The sequence below is a fragment of the Callorhinus ursinus genome, unplaced genomic scaffold (genome assembly GCF_003265705.2).
Source record: "Callorhinus ursinus isolate GAN/ISIS: 27379988/994484 unplaced genomic scaffold, GSC_fseal_2.0 scaffold5, whole genome shotgun sequence".
NCBI lineage: Eukaryota > Metazoa > Chordata > Mammalia > Carnivora > Otariidae > Callorhinus > Callorhinus ursinus.
In genome coordinates, this window is record NW_027397067.1 from 8,207,266 (window position 1) to 8,228,235 (window position 20,970).

The 20,970-nt window shown below is 38.9% G+C and overlaps 1 protein-coding gene across 2 annotated transcripts in view; it reads left to right on the top strand.

Annotated features, from left to right (window-relative positions):
* XKR4 (XK related 4) overlaps positions 1-20,970 on the top strand; it is a 474,664-nt gene that overhangs the window by 1,185 nt on the left and 452,509 nt on the right. The window lies entirely within an intron of this gene.

Here is a 20,970-nt window from a genome sequence, read left to right on the forward strand (position 1 = left end):
TATTGTCTCAGTGAGTAGGAGATGATTCCTGTCACATCGTCTAAAAATTCTTTTTTATTATGTTCAATTCTAGGTGTATATTGCAATTTGGATGGCTTCTTTTGTTCCCTTTTGCTAATTCTAGTTATATGGGAATTCTTTCTGCTGTGAAGTACCCACCTTGTAATTCTCACTGTTGGAGATGGCTTGTCTTTTTCTTGGAGAATACCTATACCTATATCTCTATCTATAACTGTATTTATATCTATCTCCAAATATGAGTAAGTCCACTTTATGGGGCCCAGACTTACTTTTATGATGCACTCTCTGATTATCTTGCACTATCCCCCTATTCGGAATTCCCACACAACTGAAAACCCTTGGAAAAGGGGTAGTGCGTCTTGTAAACTTTAATTGTACTTGGCATCTTCATTGGTTGCTCTGCTGCTTGTCATCTGATCTACCAAGTCTTTTTACACAGACATCACTTCCACTTAGAAACTGGAATACAAGGCTAAGCTCGCTGGGCAGAGGGAGCTGTCATTTGAGCAGTCACTGCTTAGATTTAGGAATATAATGAAACAGTTTGCTCAGAAATAGGTTCCTCCAACTTTTATGTGTTTTTAATAGCTTTTTGAAGCAATATTTTACACCTACAAAAATTCTTTGTATTGAAGCCCTTAGATGTTAACTTTCCAGAGCTTTTTGGGTTTCCAATGACTTAATAAGTGTGTAGTTTAAGTAAAATGAGAAAACTTCCTAATAAGTGCACCGATGTGGGGCTATATGCTGCTGGGCCGGTGTCCAATTCAATTTCATTTGTAGTTACCTTTGTGATAAAGACATTAGAAATCATTAACTGCTGAGGTATCCCATCTGGAAACGACTCAGAGAATTTGTGGAATGGGATTAAATACTTCTTTTATTTGTGGTGAACAGTAGTGTTTTTCTTGAGAAGAGCAAATGTGGTTATTTTGCAACCTTTCCTGGGACCATTGCTTGTAAAGCAGGGTAAACATTGCCATAGACAGTGACCTTTCAAATTGTGAAATTTTTTTTCAAACAGATCCTTTCTGGAAAAGGGGTATATGATATGCAGTCAGACAAGTTGATGTTGGAAACCTCTATGTTTTGGACTCAAAGGACTTTGAAATATCAGTTAAATGTGATAGCTGTTATGTTCCATGAATGACTATTATGAAGACTTACAGCTTGATGCCCTTATTCAAGTTTGAGGAAGAACTCAAATGTTTATGTTAATTACTGAAATTGTTAACTTTTGCAAACTTTATGCAGGATTTGGAAACCACTTATTTGCAATCACCTTTAAAATGTCTACATTTACGTAAATAATGCAAACACTTCTCAATATATTAACTGAAGAACTATCCATTGATACTTTCTGAACAATATCATATCAAATTCTGTGAACTGAAAAAATAATTTTAATTATCGTTGTGTTTACTAGACCTTCTAAACCAAGCATTTTCCCAGTGGAAAAATGACATTTAGTTATCTCAGGACGGTTGCATGCAGGAGGAAAAGCACAGACTGTCCGACAAACGCATTAACCAACCCAACCCTTGGAGAAACTGTGTCACACATGACTCCTCTTTGTCAAGTATTTCTACAGTGTTTTCCTTAGAGGTTTTGAAGTTTTTCCTGCTAATGCGTGGTTGTCTGGGAGGAAGTATTGTTGAAAGTATTTTCAGATACTTGTATATTTTCAGAATAATGTGCTCCATATGTAAGTCTGAATTATCTAACTGTTCTTGGATTCTAGTTAAGATATTTGGAGGCTAGTGGGGTAACTTGGTGGAAGTATGATCTAAGACTCAGCCTCACTTTCTCTTTATGAAGTATGTTTAAACAAATAAACAAACAAACTTTAGCCTAATGTAGGACATGGGAAAGGGATCAGAAAGTTCATGGAATTCAGTTGCATTCTGAATTGTTTCAGCTTCTCCGAGTGTGGAATATTGGAATGGAACTTTGCATAGCAGATGCATCTTTGAGATAATAAGCTGGTGAAATGCAGTTCATCTCAGATTATTGTATCAGACTGTTATCTTAGACCATTAGGATGCCTTAAATTAGGAGCATCCCTTTGCTTCTTTTAGCTTTTCTTTTCCATGCACTATACACAAATGTTGGAGAAACACCAAGGTACTGATTGGTTCAAAGCTCAGAGGTCATTATTCATGTTTTAACATGCTACTTTTTAAGATCAGTAAAATAGATTTTAGCTAGGTTGGTAACTTTTCCTTGTATTCCCACGAAATTCTAGTTATTTTAGGTGAGGGCAATATTCTAAAAGCTTTTGGTAGATACAATCCTTTGAAATAACATCAAAGTGTTTGCTTGTTCAGAAATAGCTATTTGAAACATTTTGGGCAAGATTTGAATGTATTTATACACTTATTATGAATGCAACTGCTGAAAGCAATGATACATATTCATTTTAATTAAAGTCTACTAATGGGAAATTAATGGTAGCTTTTAAAGTCACAGGAGTTGATTCTGAGAAAGAGCCATTTGAAATAATGAAGTGAACTTTTACTACCATGTGAAAAGAGCAATTATGACTTTAAAGGAAATGTGCCTGCAAATGAATAAGTACTTTTTTTTTTCCTTGTTCATTTCACATGATTCCGTAAGTTACTGAGAGGGCAGTTCAGCCAGGGGGAATCACAAATGCCCCATCAGAACATTTTTAGTCTTCACACTGATGATCAATTATATCTAGATGCCTTCTTCCTTCAGAATTTATGACTCACTCTTAAAATTCTACCTTAATTTTTCCTGTGTATGTATGGTATGTACATATTTGGTTGTCTTCTAAATGCAAGTAGGCATACTGCAAACAATAAGTCAGTGAGTCAGTGGATGATAGAATAGAGAGTATTTTTACTGTTTTACTATTTTGGTTTTTGTTTCTGAATATCTATCATGAGAGTCCTGTGGAGAAGACCTGGTGAAAGAACATTTCTGCTTTTCTCATGCTTGATAGTCCTCAAGGTCTAACATGTGTTCCCTATTCAAATAAATTGGAAAATGGCAGGTTAAATGGAGTTAAACAACTCTCTACAGCAGGACTTCTCAGAGCCTTTAATAAGCTAGTGTGCAGTTATTGATAACCTTTTAAGGGTAACTTGTTCAATACTCTTGTGATGATGTGGCACCCAGGGCACTTTGAGAAACATTGTTCTAAGTCGTTCTTAAACCTGGCCAAACAAGGGGCGCCTGGGTGGCTCAGTTGGTTAAGCGACTGCCTTCAGCTCAGGTCATGATCCTGGAGTCCCGGGATCGAGTCCCGCATCGGGCTCCCTGCTCAGCAGGGAGTCTGCTTCTCCCTCTGACCCACTTCCCTCTCGTGCTCTCTCTCTCATTCTCTCTCTCAAATAAATAAATAAAATCTTAAAAAAAAACCTGGCCAAACAAGAACAATAATAATAACAATTTTATATGGCACTTAAAAAATTTATAAATGTTTTTATACTCTTTATCTCATCTAAGTTTTACAGTAACTCAAGAGAAAATCATCAGTATCTCTCTATATATGAGAAAACTGGCTCAGGGAGATTCATTAACTGGCACAAAATTCCCTGCCTATTATGTGATATAGCTAGGAGTCAAAGCCAGGTCCACCTTACCCTAAAGTGTGTGCTCTTTCTTGATCATTTAGCTTATCTCCAACTGCCAACTTGGATAATAATGACAACAATGTATGAAAATGACACTTTACCTTCACCAAGCGTGACAAAGTGGGAAAGGGAGCTGCCGTTTTGATGGGATAGGAGATCTGTCCAGTAACACGCCAGTAGTCAACTGGCAGAATGAGGATTGGGCCTCAGCTTGTCTGACTCTTAAGGCCGTTGCTCCTCTTACTACACCATGTGGACATGCTGAGCTTGTTGCATTAAATCCCAGCTGAGTAACACGGTCTTGCAGTGGCATTAATGATTAAATGGCAGAATGTATGTGAACGTGTAGAAAGTGCTTTGCAAATGATAAAGAGGTTCTAGAGGTCAAGAATGGGTAGGGAAATAGCATCTAGGTTTAACTTCGACTACTGAAAAAGTACTTTATTGATTTGGAGTTAGTTCTGGATTCTGATAAAGGTCAGGAGGGATCGATGGTCACTTTCCTGTATATTTGTGTTCCCTCTACTGCATATTAATTAATTTATTCATTTAACATACAGTGAGTCTCTACTCTATGCAAGGCACTGTGTTAGTTACTAACTACCCCAAGATGGATAAAATACACATCATCTTTCAAGGATTCTACTGTCTGGTGAGGAAGAGGAAAAGTAAACAGACAATTTCAATATAAGGAAATAAGTGCTATGATAGAAATAAGAAACCCAGACCATCTTAGTGATTCAGGTGAAATCCTGGAGAAGGGGATATTTGAGTGAAGGTTTGAATGGTGAGAAAATCTACCGTCTGAATAAAGTGGGGCATTGGCCTCAGAGCCTTGGATATAACTTTGTATAAAGGAACAGGGGTGGGCAGGGCAAGAAGGAACAAGGCTGGTTAAGTGTGTGCTTGGAATAGAGAGGGAGTGCGAGATAGTAGCTAGAAATGAGGAGGGAGAATTCGTTGGGTCTACAAAGAAAGGGATATAGATTTTATTCTGAAAGCATGGAGGAATCCTTGAAAGATTATAAGGGCCAGGGAGGGGAGAAGGGATTGTTAACAAAGTGTTAAAACATTGTTTTATCCAAAGGAATGGGACAAAGTTGAGTTTCAGAGAACATGCCATCAATTCCTCTCTGATTCAGTGATGTCTTTTCCATTTATTAAAATTCATTGATTTTAAAGGGATTAAGTTTGGATATAATTGGGATGTATCAATAGGCCCAACAAGGTGGGGGAGTGATTTTTCAGAAAAACAGATTGGTTGAAATTTTTCATTGATTTACACTAAAGTAAAATAATTTTATTTTCTGCTACTTTTTGAAGAGATTTTCCTTAGGAAACCATGGTCTTCAGCTTATTGAAATTTAGGTTTCCTGGTCCTTAGAAATTTGTTCTTTCTATTTTTATTAACACTTAATTTTCAGAGGACTTCCATGTCTTACTTGATCCTCTTTGAAGATTTTTGAGGTAGCACTTCCATTTTGCCAATGTGGAAGTTTAGACAGAGAATGTTCAGTGTTTTTCTCTTTAAGTCATAGAGTTCTGCACAGATTCTAAGCTAGAATTCAGTATTGATGCAGGAAGAGAAAAACAACATGAGAGATGGTTGATGAAATTGGGGATCATTAGGTAGAAGGGAAGGCTGAGAAGTTCAGTGCTGTCTGGTAAGTACTGAAGGGTTGTAATGAGGAGGCGGCATTGGACTTTTGTGTAGGGCCTCTGGGACAAGATGCAGAGGAGTTAAAGGAGAGATCTTGAATCAATGTAAGGACCCATTTTTTAGCCAGTCAAAGGCATCCAAAGATCAACAGTAATTCCTTAGAAGCAGTGAGTTCCCCACTGTTGGAGGGTCTAAGCATAGTTTCGAAAACTATAGGCAGAGTTGCAGCAGAAAAAACTTTCAAGTATCACGCAGAAGGTTGAACTAAAAGATCATCTTCTGGCCTTGAGATTTTATGACAGTTGCCATCATTATATGCTGCTCCAAACACAGTGGACTAATCTTTGCTTTTTCATGGATGAAAGAAGTAGGAGTTTGCTTGAAACCCGGCAGTTATGTTACTTTGAAATCCATTCATTGGTTTTATGAACCTGGTGTCTTCACTGGAGTATCACAAATCTATGTAACATCCTTGAGTGCTGGGCTTGGTATTTAAATCTCTGAGTTACCTAACAGATATAAATCCACACAAACCAGACAGTCCTCTGTGCATTTACTGGGGATTCTGTATGAGTTGGAATAATTTATGCATAAATCTGTGTGGTCGACATACCTATTTCAATATCTTTGCAATAACTAGTGCAAAAGTTGTATTTTTTCCTTTCACTTGAACTGTATCCTGTTTAGGGTGAAAAAAAATGTTATGCTTGTTACATTCTGATGGAATTGCAGACTTCCTTCATAGAGCAGTTAAAAGTAGTATCTATACAAATGGATGCTATTGTTTTTGAACAGTATCCACAAATCCTTGGGTCAGTAGATTTGAAGGTCTTTGCTCAGTCACTTACAAAATAATCCTTAATGTTTGAATATCCAAGTACACAACTTGCTATTAAACATGTTCTGTATTTTACAATTCAGATGAAATTGTCTACTTATGATTAATAATTAATAGCTCCAATCCCTGAGTAACAGGTAAACAGGATGATTCCCTTTTATATGGACTCACTGGCTAATTCAGTGACTTGCTTTAGAATTTGAATGGTGCACTAACTAGGCCTATGGAAGCAAGACTTAGGGATTAGAACTGGATTTAATTGGATTTATATTCTTATGCATTATCAAATATAAGGTGCAGTGTGCTGCTAGTCATGAGAAAGTGCTTATCAGGTATAATTTTATAAAATAGTTGTGATGTGTTGGTGGATGTCTGGAAAAGAACAAATTCTCTTGAATGATATTGCCTAATTCTTACCACCACCAAGTGACTTCCTTCCAGCTATATGCTGGTGTCACTGGTAATTGATGGCATGGCCAGTCGGGAGGCAAGACCACAGGCAAGTCCTTGTGAAGTTATTCTAGTAGTTGTGGAAGTTACATGAATAAGAATACATGCTCAGTGAATAAGTGAATATTTATTGACCTGTGAATGAAGCCCAGGCATTATTCTCTCTTCTTTATGAGAAAGGGGCTGAACTTGTTGCTTGTTTGTTTGCTTCTTGAGTTTTTAAGGGTGCAGTGAATCAGAAAGGGTGTTGTAATCTAGAAAAGATACCACCCATTGCCCCAGTTCTTTTTTTTTTTTTTTAGATCACTAGAATTAGGGAAGTGGGGCCAAATTTCACAAAGTACTAGTTCTCCTCTGAGAAAGATACACGCAGAACCCCAGCTTAACATTCCTGTTCTTGCTGATAGAAAAGTCAGCCTGGGAAATCTTTGGGATAGATCTTTTTCACTTAATTCTTACCTACACTTTACTGCCTGAGAATATATTTGTATATTGGACGATTTCTGTATTTCTGGTGCTTCTATTTGTCTATGCAAAGCAAGTTTGTAGCTTCTACTATTACTACTACTACTCCCATCAATACCATAATTCTTATCACCATAAAACAGTAACTACATGTCTTGTATACATGCAGAGCTAATATAGATTGCTGATTGCAAAAGAAACTAAAGAAGGATTAAAATGGAAATAAGTCAGTCTGGAAATTTTCTAGAGGCAATGATCTGAATGACAGCATTAGATCTTTCCCAACCCTAAGATGATGGGTCAATATTAGAACCATCAGTGATGGTTCTTCTTTACAAAGACAGCTGTCCTTTGGGGAAGTGGACTATGTGAGGAGTTAGAAGAGATGAATTAGCTGCTTGGGAGCTCAGACCCCAGACAGGTCACCTAAGTGCTCTGTTACCTGTGTCAGCATGATGACCCAGCGTAGCTCTTGGGTTCTGACAAAGTTTACATATTCTTTTGGTTTCCGCCTTCTGAGTCTCAATTTTCCATTTGACCAATGATATGATTGGTCAAAAAATAACATTCAAGGTTCTTTCCAGGTCCAAAATGCTGGTTTTGCTCTTATTATAAATTCTATTTGCCTAGTCCCCAGAATATGTGCACCACAGAGTCTGTATGTGTTCTTCTAAAGCCATTATTATAGCATTTCTCTGGTTATGTTAAGTCAAAGGGCATCTACAAGGGACTTGCCAGAATTGAAAACATTAGTGTCTAACGTCTAAGAACCGGTATGATTTCATACACGAAGAGAGAATCTTAAGCTTATTTGTGTAATGTAACTTATTTTGTGTCATTTCTGAATTTTAGTTATAATCTAATAACACCATATTCACAAAAACCCATATCTAAGCATTTGAAACTGATGTGGAAAGTGTTCCCATATCACTAAATCTAAGATATCTACCAGGTAGACCTGGGAAGCCAAAATTACCATTTCCATTTCATGTAGTGAGGTATGCACAGCTGGGGTGCTATGATTAGCAAATAAGAACAATGCTTCACGGGCTTAAAAAGAGCTATCCATTATGTCAATGAGAAGGCTGTTGTGAGAGCTAGGTTTGCTTTAAAATTAAAAGCTTGTCCTGGGTTACACTGTCACTGATTTAGTGTGCTAGAAATTGAATTTAAGCTCTATACATAGACTGTCTCCAGGTCTGTACTCATTAAGGGATAGGGATATGTTACTCTCTGCTAGAACAAGAAAGCAGTGCATTAACCTTTCCTGGTTAGAAATTGCCTGGATCTCTAGGATGTTAGACATCTGTCATGAAGCTGAACAATTTTCAACCCCATGACGACATTTAAGATATTTTTTAAAAAAATTAAGCATCTATTTTAAAGTGATCTGAAGTATGTCAAACTATTTTTTCATCTTCATGATTCATAAGTAGGCTGTTTGAATCAGTTCTACTTCTTTTGTTTAATTTATGCACATGCCCTGTTTTCCTGTCAGGGGAATCCTTTTATATAAACAGAGCAGTGGGCAGTGTGTGGGGTAGGTGAGGATTAGTCAAATAGAAAATCATGCATATATAGAAAAAGTAGGATCTACAGTGAATACGAGTCTAAAAAGACTTAGGATGACTTTGACTTGGCTTCCCATCAAGTACACCATATTTAAGAAGGACAAAGTCACCTTTCTGAACCACCAATCTGAGAGATCTCATCCACATAAAAAGCAGCTGGACTTCTTTCTGAAGCTCAGATAATAGTCATGAATAAAGATATAGGAATTCTTTACTTTTCAGGTCTTTTTTCAGTAGCAGAGAGTCAATAATCAAAACAAAGTTAGCCCTTATAGCAGGAACCATAGCAAAATGGTCCTTCATTACTTGCATCTTTGGTTTATGGCCTAGTCACTGTATCAGTGTAACAGTAACAATGAAGAAATGATCCTTCAGCAAAGCAGGGGAAAGGATTTGTAAAGGTTTCTCTATTTTGGTAGATTGGCAGCTCATTAATTAATTTCTTGCTTTACAAAAGTAAAATTGATAATTATTTTTTTAAATGTAGGTCAATTCCAGAAGACTCTCCAAAGAGATTTGCAGTACTTGGATCTGTTTTTTTAAATATAAATTAGGAATTATGTCCCATAGGGTTTCATATTTCCAGGGGATGTGCTATTAAGAGTAGTAGTCACAGATGTCTTATAGGAATTTTGTTGATTTGGTGATGGTTGGGTTTGAAGCATTGAGTTCTAGCCAGGAACAGGTAATGTGACACTATGCTAAGGAGGGCATAAATATTATCTTTGTTCATACTTTTGAAAAGTAGTAAATACTTATGGTTATTTAAGGGCATAATATCTACCTACTTTAAGATAAGGTTGGAATCATGAAGCGCCTGGGTGGCTCACTCGGTTGAGCATCTCACTGTTGGTTTCAGCTCAGGTCATGATCTCAGGGTCATGAGATCGAGTCCCACATCTGGCTCTGCACTGGGTGTGGAACCTGTTTGAGATTCTCTCTCTCTCTCTGCCCCCACCCCCAAAGAAAGAAAGAAAGAAAGAAAGGTTGGACTCAAATGAGTGAGGGAGGAAACCTGAAGTTTCTGTCAAATGGCATGACCAAATACCCTGGAAACTCACTGAGTTCCATTCTCTGATCTGCTCTAGAGAGATGAAGGTATTGTTGTTAAGGCATGCACTTATGTCTGGGGGAGAAAAATTTGGCCATTAAGAAGGACATGAGAGAAATGAACAAAACAGAGAATTTTGTTCCAAAATCAGAGGGTAAAATTTCAATCCTTGGTAGTGTGAATGGGAAAATTGTACCGACATCCATTATAAAACTCATCACAGCAAAGCTGAAAGTGAGGCTTCACTAACCAGACCAAGATTCCATTAGATGAGTTGGTTCTAGGAAAGGGGCAAAACTTCAGTTGTGAAAATGCTCAGGTTTAGGTCAACTTGATATTGAGGGCACCAGTGGGGTCAGTAGTCTGGAGGCGTTTGACCTGAGAGTCCTGTGTTAATACAGATCAGAAGTAGGGAAGAAATCAGTGGCCATCACAAATGGTAACATAATAAAAACCTGGGAATCCAAGTAAGGGCCAGGAACAAACTTGCTAATTATAGTAAAGGTAAGTGAGAATCTGAAATCAAGGGCATCATGAAAGCAAACTGTAACACTGTGCTTCACGATATAAAACTAAAGGGAAATTTGCTTCATTTATGTTCTCGTTATATAATTTCTCCCTGGTCAGATATTGAGAGTGAGGCCTGAGCCTGGGGAGGGTGAGGGGAGGACAAAGAGCTGGGATCGCAGGTAGGTTCTTACTCAATCACCGTTGATATGTGCAAATTCATTAACAGTCCACCGACAAAATCATGACTTGGTCACTGTAATCGGTTGCTGAGACTAGAATGACAAAAATAAGTGACCAGTGATAACCTTTTAATCATGGATTCCACAAACATCTGCTTCAAGTCACTGTAAGGAACATGTATGAAAAAGAATATGCTCTCAAAAGGTTTACTGTCTAGGAAAGGAGGCATGTCACGTTCATATCCCAAATCTGTCTGTGACATTGTGCTAAGAGTGGAGCTATTGGCTTGTAACTCAAGGTGTAGGATCTTCAGCCTGCAGCATCCGCATCTCTCAGAGGTGTCTCAGGAATGCAGAATCTCAGGCTCACCTCGACCTACTGAATCATGACCTACAGTTGAACAAGATCCCCTGGGGATTAGTATGCACATTGAAGTTTGAGAAGCAGAGGGAGAGCAATTCTTTTCAACTGAAATGGTCAGGGAAGGTTACTCAGCTGAATATTAATGGAAACCATGGTTGATCCAGATGTTTTCACCCAAGTCAGCTCACCAGCTATGAAAGCAAGTGCTCGTGCTTAGAAATGGTGACAGTGGGATCTCCTTATAGACAGTGCTATAAGAAGATAGGAAATCTTCCATCGACAAAGAAAGTAAAAAGTTTTAATAAAATCTTTATTAAAAATCCATTACAATTTTGCTGTTTCACAACTGATTTCTAGGAAATTAATTCAGCACATTGATCACCCACCTCTCACAGTTTTATTTATTTATTTATTTTTTAAGATTTATATATTTATTAGAGAGCATGCACACATAGAGGGAGAGGCAGAGGTAGAGACTCTTCCAGCAGACTCCCTGCCGAGCACAGAGCCCATCAGGGGACTGGATCTCACAACCCATGAGATTGTGACCTGAGCGAAAACCAAGAATTGGATGCTTAACCGGCTGAGCCACCCAGGCGCCGCTCACAGTTTTATATATTCTCAGGCCTATGACATTTTGTCCTTGGGATGGAGTGGATGAGGTGTGGTGAGAGAGGGAAACAGACAGACACTAAGGAAAGCACTGGATTCAGAGTAAGCACACAGAGGAGAGAGAGACGGAAGAGGGAGGCAGGGGGGCAGTTCCGGCCAAGACATAATGATTGCTGACTTTGCTCAGAGACATGGAGCCGGACTGCTTGTGGTATTCCTTTCTATTCATAAGTTTCTGAAAAAGCGGCAACCGTGAGGGTGAGCAAAGGACATCACCCTCACTGGATGTCAGGACAGTGGAGATGGAAGTCAGGTTCTGGGCATCTCTCACCCCTAGCTTTTAGTCCAATAGATCAAGAAGCCTCCGTAGCTGCAAGTGGAAGAAGGACCTAAAGGAGGAATAGAAGAAAATGGAACTAGGCTTCTGAGACTGCAAGACTAGCCCCCAGCTGGGAATTAGCAGGGTATTTTTATAAAATGATAGGGAAAGATTTCCAATGACCAACCCATTCCATGTAGTTCAGCTCCTCCCAGTGACCCCAAGACCCACAGGGCAGGCTACATCATGGGAAGATTTCATGCTTTATTATTTGTCATCCTAAGTGAGAAATAGAACAGTCAACATTGTGACAAAATATGTCAGCATCTGCGTTGTAGAATAAGAAGATAATGAGAATGTTGCCTTATCAAATGTATATTCACGTAAGGGTATTACTAGTTTCCTTAGTTCACATTCAACAAAATAGAGAAAGGATGACCTTCCCAGAAATTCTCCTTTTCAAAGTAATAGTTTTCTAATTTCCCTTTTGTACAACAGCTGGTTGCTCTGCTGTCACTTATGTTGCCAGGGCTCCTTCCCCCATCTATGTGCTAGAATGTGATTGTTTCCATCAGTGTTCTTAAGAGTTTCCATGGAGAGTTACTAAGTTAATTTTTCTGGGTCTGTGCTACCAGTAGGTATGGTCACCCTGCCAGGCTCTAGACCCGCATGGCTTTTCAATATGGTAGCTGTGAGCTGCACGTGGCTATTGAACATTTGAAATGTGGCTATTCCCCATGGATGTTCGTCGTAAGTGTCAAATACCCTGGGGATTTTGAGGACTTAGTGTGGAAAAAAATAAAAGGGATGATAAACATCTCACTAATAATATCCATATTGATTATATGTTGAACTGATAACATTTTGGATATATTGGGTTAAATAAAATATATTGTTAAAATTAATTTCACCTGTTGCTTTTTATACTTTATAAATGTGACCACCAGAAAATTAAAATTACGTGCGTGGCTTGCATTGTATTTCTGTTGGGCAGAACTACTCTAGGTAATGTTCAGAACTCAATTCTTGAGAAGTAAGAAGAAAATCCTAAGTGAAATATCTCCAAATACTAAGAAAAGAATTTACTAGAAGTTACCAGAGAAAGAGCAGTGGGTTGTTTCACTGCGGAAGCAGGTTGACTTAATGGATTTTACAAATAAGATTACCTGCTGGTAAAAACTGACTCTTTGGGAGATAAAACCCCTAATGTGAATAAAGCCCATTGTCTTCCCTGCTTTCTGCTTTGCTTAAGGCCTAGTGACATGCTGTGCTTATTTGGTGGTTTAATAAATAGTATTTGATCATGACAATAAGGACTAAATCTTTGTTAAGTGCTGTTGCAGCTTGCCAAGCACATTGGCTCAAATTAAACCATCCAATATTCTCTTCAGCCTCTCAAAGTAGGTATTATTATTGTTCTCATTTGAAAATGAACTCACTGGGGTTCAGAGGAGGTAGGAGACTGGCCCAAGTGCACACAGCTGCTAACTAGCAAGCATCGGCTCTCACAATCATGACTTCAGCTTTCACATCTTGTGCTTTTTCTGTTATATCTTACTGTTCTTCGATTAATCCAAGAGAATCACTGGGAGGAGTATTTCCTGCCCTCTCAGACTGGCAACTGTGCTGAAACCTGCAATGGGTTCAGTTTTACCATGTCATCCATGGAAATTAGTTAAGACCGGTTTTGAGATTTTGCTCTGACTACCAGGAAAGGGAGAGACATACCTGAGGAGAGAGGTCAGATTTGATTGTTGACTTCTCAACTATAAAATGGTGGGTGTGAGCTACATTAGATAATTTCTGAAGTCCCTTTCAGCTCTGTAATTCTATGAAACCTGGTACCTATGTGGAGCTTTTTTTTAATTTTTTTATTTATTTGAGAGAGAGAATGAGAGAGAAAGAGCACATGAGAGGGGGAAGGTCGGAGGGAGAAGCAGACTCCCTGCTGAGCAAGGAGCCTGATGCGGGACTCGATCCTGGGACTCCGGGATCATGACCTGAGCCAAAGGCAGTTGCTTAACCAACTGAGCCACCCAGGCGCCCTATCATCTCTTTTTTATATACCTTATTGAATACTCACATGGGAACTAATATTCATGCTTTATTGACCTGGGCTAGGTTTCTGATAAATAACTCCTGAGATTGATATTTCATACCACACTTCAAAAACAGAGACTATGGATCAATTTTATCCATAACGTGTCACTTTCATTTGATAACCTACCAGTAAAATACATGTTCTTTCCATTGGGAAATTCATGACAGTAAAGAATACTAAGTAGGCTCCAGCCCCATGTGAATAGTATGTAATTAACCTGTATTTATATCCTCATTTTGCACGCAGTCATGCTTTGCATATACCAGCATTCTCCTCCACATATGTTCATGAATTATGAATTCAGCTACAGGCATGCAAGGCAGAACCCCTCTGTCAGTCACATCTCTTTCTCTGAGACCAGTGAGATTTACGTCTATGTGACATGACTTCAAATTAAACTCCTAAGACCTATCTCAGAGGACCAACTCTATAAAAAGTCTAGCATATGCAAGTGCTAGAAAATTCATTCTCTAATGCACACAATTTAGAATTTTTAGAATCAGACAGAACTAGTTTTTATAAAGGCAATTCCAAATGCTTATTCTAAAAACCAAAAAAAAAAAAAAAACCTCCCCTTTTTAAAAGATGACCCCTCCCCCCCCCCCCCCAAGTAGATTTGATTTACTTTGGAAGGGCTTGCCAACTGCAGTCTGGTCCTTTTTACGTTTTTTTTGGGGGGGGTGAAGATGCTTTTGGGATATGTGTGTATGTCATTCAGTAAAAAATATGCAGTATTGTTTTTCTTTTTAGTTCAATGGTATCTTTGCAAAATGTAATTTTTTCCAGAGAGACTGAGCAATTTCCAATTTTTTTTAATATTCATGACATTAAATGGATTCTGATTTACTGTATTTTTTATCCCAAGTAATATGTTCTAAGAAACATATATATCTACATCATGGTTATTTTTCTCCTGATTTTTTCTATGTTCATACCTGATCATGTGATTATGTAGGTTAGGACATGCTGGAAAGAGCAGAAATAATTTAATAAAACTCAGATGGTCTGGAGTAAAAATGCCTTCATTCGTTTAATAAATATTTGTCAAACATTCACTGAGTGCAGGCTCTGTGCCCACCAAGATTCGTGAAAGGCACTCCCTGACTTAAAGGAGTTCACTGTCCTGCAATGGAGTCTTTCATTTATAATTGTTTCTACCTCAAAGGATGATACGTCATCAACAATGGCAGGAATAGAATTGTTTGGGGAATGAAGATGGAGGACCTCTTTCCAGAAGCTTTCACATGGGAGTAACAATTGAGTAAGACCTAAGAGAGTTTAAAGAAGAATGAAAAGAAGGGACAGAGATATTTCATGATGTGTTCTGTAAAGGGCTGAAATCAGAGGTGTGAGGGAAAGACTGTCAACAGATGAGTTTCGAGTTTTGGGCCAAACTAACTTGCTTTCCTGAGGAATCTGGACTTGATTCTGTTGGGGAGTGGAAACTCAGGGGAACATGGTCAGGGATGTATTTCCAAATGGTTACCTTTTATAAAATAGTGTAAGTCTTAGAAATATTGGAGAAGGAAGTCTCCTGCACTCTTCAGAGGCAGGGAAAAGATATGAATGAGGGTAGACTTGAAACATATTCGGAACTTGAAAATGCTCTATAATGAGGGAATGCAATGAAAGCACTTAAGTGGGCTTGGACAGTTCTCACTGAAGATTCTGATAGTACTGGTAAGAACTCTATTTAATGAGCTACTGGAAAAGGCATAAACATAAACAGAGTTGGGAGCATGTTAAATAAAGATGCTCTGTAAATGCAGACTGGGCAATTAAAAAAGATTTACCAGAGAAAAGCTAAATACAGTATAGTGGATAATTAATGGGCCTTTGACAACTCAGTAATAAGTACCCTGAACTTTTAAAATAGTGCATTAACATCTGTGCATGTCGGAAGGAGGGTTTGCATTTACAGTCAACACCAGTTAGCTGGGAAATTTCCCCACAGAAGTTAATTAGGGATTCCCAGTGCAGGAGCCTGCTGGTTAACCTCCTGAGCCAAAGGTGACCCACAGCTATTCATTCATGGCTTTTTATTGAGCCTAGAAGGAGTTTGGTTATAAATTCCCCTCTCCTTTTCCTCAGCTCCCTTAGCTCTAGACACTATTTTAGCTTTTAGTAGGATTTACCTCTCTTAGTTTAGGAAATGAACTTCTGTTCTCTTTGTAGGTAGGGGAACTCCAACCTGGCAAAGGCCTCTGTAGGTGAGGGAGCATCCCCTGAATGGACTGGGCCGTTCATTCTTCATTAAGATATGGTGAACACTCCACCTTTGGTTCTTAGCTCAGTGAAGATTCCTCAGAGGAAGGTACTTTTGGGACCCAACAGACTTATTTCGGTATATCTTAATACATTTAAGCAATTTTTTTATTTTAATTTTTTAGTTAATAGACTTTTCTTTTTTTTTTCCAAGCAGCTTTGGATTTACAGAAAAATTGAGTGGGCAGTACAGAGTTCTCAGGTATTTCCCTATGTCCATTTATCCTGACACTGAAATCATACATTAATGTGGTACATCTGATACAATTTGTGGGCCAATACTAATATATTATCATTAACTAAAGTCTATACTTTACATTAGAGTTTACCTTTTATCTAGTAAATTCTATAGGTTTTGACAAATGTATAATGGCATCTATCCAACATTCTGTATGATACAGAATAGTTTCACTGTCCTAAAAATCCCTTGTGCTCCACCTATTCATCCCTGCCTACACTCAGCCCCTGGCAACCACTGATCTTTTTACTCTATCCTTGGTTTTGCCTTTTCCAGAATGTCCTGTATTTAGAATCATGTAGTATGTTGCCTTTTCAGATTGGCTTCTTTCACTTACAGTATGCATTTAGGGTTCTCCCTATGTTTCTGTGACTTGATGGCTTGTTTCTTTCCAGCACTGAGTAATACTGAAGTGTGTAGATGTACCACAATTATTTATTCACCCACCAGAGTACATCTCGGTTACTTCTGAGTTCTGACAATTATGAATGAAGCTGCTATAGACATTTGTGTGCAGATGTGTTTTCACCTCATTTGGGTAAATACCAAGGAGCACAATTGCTGGGTGTCATGGGAAGAGTATGTTTAGTTTTATAAGAAACTGACAAACCATTTTCTAAATGATTGTATCATTTTACATTCCTATGCTTAACAACTTTGGAGTACCTACCATGTGCCAAATGCCTCTCATGTAAGGGTACAAAGTGAGTGAGCTAGGACACAAAATGTTATTCTAGAAAGAGTTAAGATACCATGCACTTGTCCAGGTTATAGATAAACTAAAATGTTGGGGTGGTTTACTGATTAGGATATCTGCTTTATAGTACACAACACATAATAATTCTTAAATGAGAAATGGGTAATATAACAAAAATTTATTTATTTATTTATTTTAAAGATTTTATTTATTTATTTGACAGAGAGACACAGCGAAAGAGGGAACACAAGCAGGGGGAGAGGGAGAGGGAGAAACAGGCTTCCTGCAGAGCAGGGAGCTTGATGCAGGGCTCAATCCCAGGACCCTGGGATCATGACCCAAGCTGAAGGCAGACGCTTAACGACTGAGCCACCCGGGCACCCCTATAACAAAAATTTAAATTATAGTAAAATATTACAGTTAATCCAAGGATGCACTTAAGTAGTTTTATAAGATTATTCTGACTAGACATCGAGATATTGGGTTCTGGTACCAACTCTCTGGTTTCACAGGGATGAAAGAAAAACTGTTGGAACAACACCAGTTTTTGTTGTTTTTTTTTTTTAACGTACCCTTAGGATTAGTGATTTTCATGGATTTAAAAACTTGCTCAGTAATTATTTCTTGAAAACTGTAACTGTGAGGTAAATGCTTTCTGTTTTTCAGGAAAAAAATGCACAGCACACGCACCTCGTGCACACGCGCACACACACACACACACACACACACACACATCTTCTGAAATACTTGGGAGTTCTGCCCAAGACTTGAACAATTACCCTGGGGTAGCAGCAGCTGATTCACTTACCCCTGCTTAGTTTGCCTTTTGCCTCCAATGAACTTGAATGCAAATTGTACATAAATGAACAGTGAAAAATTGTTCTCTCTACCTTTCAAAGGCCTTGTCAGGATCTTTATTTGAATAGTGATAGTATTGGCTAAGATTGAGTGAAATTATTTTTGTAATTCTTTTTTATATTTTTATTATTTTTTTGTAATTTTTTAAAGCAGATAATAAATTGAAATTTTTGTTCTCTGTTCAACTAAAGCAGCAAATAAGATCAACATGTTAATCCTTTTTAGTCTAAATTATATAATCAGATAATTTTCTTTTTTTCCTCTGTGCTATGTAAAAACAACCTGAATATCAGTGTCAAATGTCTTTGCCTTATGCATAAATATTCATTTCAATACGAGTTCTTAAATTTGTCTCCATATCTCCACCTTTTTGGGTTTTAAAATTGTATACAAATTTTGTGAAACTGAAAATTTTACATGATATGTAAAGACAATTCTAGCAAGACTATCTGGCTGAAAATGACACTAAAACTTTACTAAGCTCATTAAACAGCATCAGTCATTCTATCTGCTGAGACCTCTTAGCTTTGGAAAGAATTGAGATGTTTGCTTCTCTGTCTCGAGTATAAATGTAAGCCTGTTGATTAGAATGGGATAATTTGTGAGTGGGCAGTGTGTGGGCACTTATTTATTATTTTTTTTTTGTAATTAACAGAGAAATGCTGAAGAATCACTTTTTCCTGTGCTTGAAAGGAAGAACAAAGTTTCAATCTGATATAGACATGAAAGCTCTGAAATCTACCGAATTAGGAATAAGGAGAAGATACAAAAACAATAGAAAAAGAAATGGGGTTCACATGAACTCTAGTCTAAATGCTATGACTTGCAGCAAAGTGCTGTCTTTCTTTCCTTCTGCATAAGGAATAATTAAACTTGCAGTCCTCCCCTGAGACTTTTCCTGTGGTCACATGGGGGCTTCCTAGGGAAGTGAGAGCAAGATGAACTGGAAGGATGAGAGAGGCCGGGAGAGGCAGGTTGTGGATCAGGTGTGTGTAAAAATGCCTCATGAACTCACTTGGGCCTGATATTTATATATTGGTTCGCGCTTCGTGATCTCTCCAGCTGTTGGTTTGCAACCCTCTGGAGCTTCCCAGGTGAAATTAGGAATTGGTCCCCGGAACATGAGGAGCAGGGAGAAATGGGAAAAAAGAGGCAGACCACGCCAGATAGGCCAGATAGATAGGTGGCAGTTTTTATGAGCAGAGGAAACTTGCATATGCGAGGCTTGTCTTGTGGCTGCTGCAAGATAAGTGGGTCCCTGCACCCCTGTTGCCAGATCTTAAAAGGTTACACAGAGGCCTTAACCGGGTTCAGTTAAGTACGCTGTGAAGGTGTTCTCAACACCACATCATTATGTCAAGGCTATGTCCTTAGAGCAGCCTCTGGGAGCCAGAAAGGCAGGTGGAACCCACATTGCAGGGAAAAGGGGCAGGGGTATGGGGTCTTGTCTGGGTCCAGCTCACAGGTCAGTGGGCAGTCATGCCTTTTCCATGACCTTCCCCAACGCTTGCTTATTTTGGACTATAGTTATTCCAAGATTGATGCTTGGTTTTATCAACCTCACACTAGTTTCATTTGTAAATTCTGGCCCTTTCTGGAACGTGCACTTTGTGAGAGCAGAACCTGATTTGTTCTCTGCAACATCCTCAGTGTATAGTATGGTGCCTGGCACATTGTCATTTAACATATATTTGTTGATTTAATGAATAAAATGAAAATCAAATTTTATTTTTATTCCAATGAAAGATGGGTATACTCCTTATTTGTATATGTTCTATTGTACTTATGAATTTAACCCATGGATTAAAAAAGTATAAGATGCCCAAGATATCCCCTTTTGGCACGCCTGGTGCCCTCCCTAGCAACTTTTGCAGTTGACGTCAGGCCCATGGATGGAAGGATGGGATTTCTGCAGAGTCAGGACTGACTTTGACCCCTGAGTGTAGGTACCAGGACCTAAGAGCCTCCAGACTGTAAAGAGACTGCATGGTTAAGTTTGCCTGTGTGTTCTCTTTGGGAACATCTGAGGAATGGCTACCTATTGAGGAAACTGTGTCTTCCATCCCAGACCCAAGATGAGCCTGGCCCTTAAAAAAGTAGAAGCTTGGGTCCTGCTGGTTATGCTGCCCCTTCCAGAAAACAGCCTCAGAAACTTGTCTGTCTTTGCATAATAGGTTCCTGCAGTGTGTGTCCCACAGGGGAGATCTCCTGGGGCTTCCTAGTGACAGCCACGATTTAGGACTCGAGGTGGTCCCATTCTTAATTTGTCTTGTGGAGTAGGAGGGAACAAGAGATACAATTTGCACCATTTCCTTAGACTCTAGCCTACATTTTACACTTAACAATTCTGATTGAACAAAAACAAATGGCAAGAGTAATCATAATATCACGTCATTTTTACCTGCTTGCCTGTCCCCATAAAGTCCATTTATTTATAGCAATCCCTCGGAGTCTACTTGTTTTTGCCACTCTCTGGAAAATCAGATGAATTCTCGTGTTTTATTTGTGCCCCATCTTCCTTCCCCCTCTCTCTCCCCAGTACTATCATCCTAACTTGGGGATGGTTCCCAAATGCTTCCCCTGACTTACTCCTGCCCAGCTTGCAAGGCTGGGTCTACTTCCCCACACTGACCACAAGGCTTTCTCCAAATGTGATCACTTCTCCAGTGCTCCTTGGTTATGTACTTGCTGTCATTGCCTGTCCCATCACTGTCCCGCCTCCGTAGCATTTCTTATGAAGTGAGCACAAGCTACATCTGCCTTCCTTTTCCCCAGGCTCTTGTTCCTGTAGAGCACACTGCATCCCTCCCCAGGGCAGGGCAAAGGTGCGCCAAGCGACCCTCCTCCAGACTTGCTTTCAGTTTTGTTCTGAACCCCAAGGCAGCTGCCTGACTTAAAGCCCACTGCTGTCAATGACATTGGCAGTGTAGATATGGTGTCTCCTTGTTCTGGTTTGGTTTAGCTTTTATCTTTTTCAAAGCATTCTCACAAACTTTTAAAGCTAAATGTATTTTTTGAAAGATTTTATTTATTTGAGAGAGAGAATGAGTGAGATAGAGAGCATGAGCAGGGGGAGGGGCAGAGGGAGAAAGAGAAGCAGACCCCCCGCTGAGCAGGGAGCCCAGTGGAGGGAGGGGAGGCTCCATCCCAGGACCCCGAGATCATGACC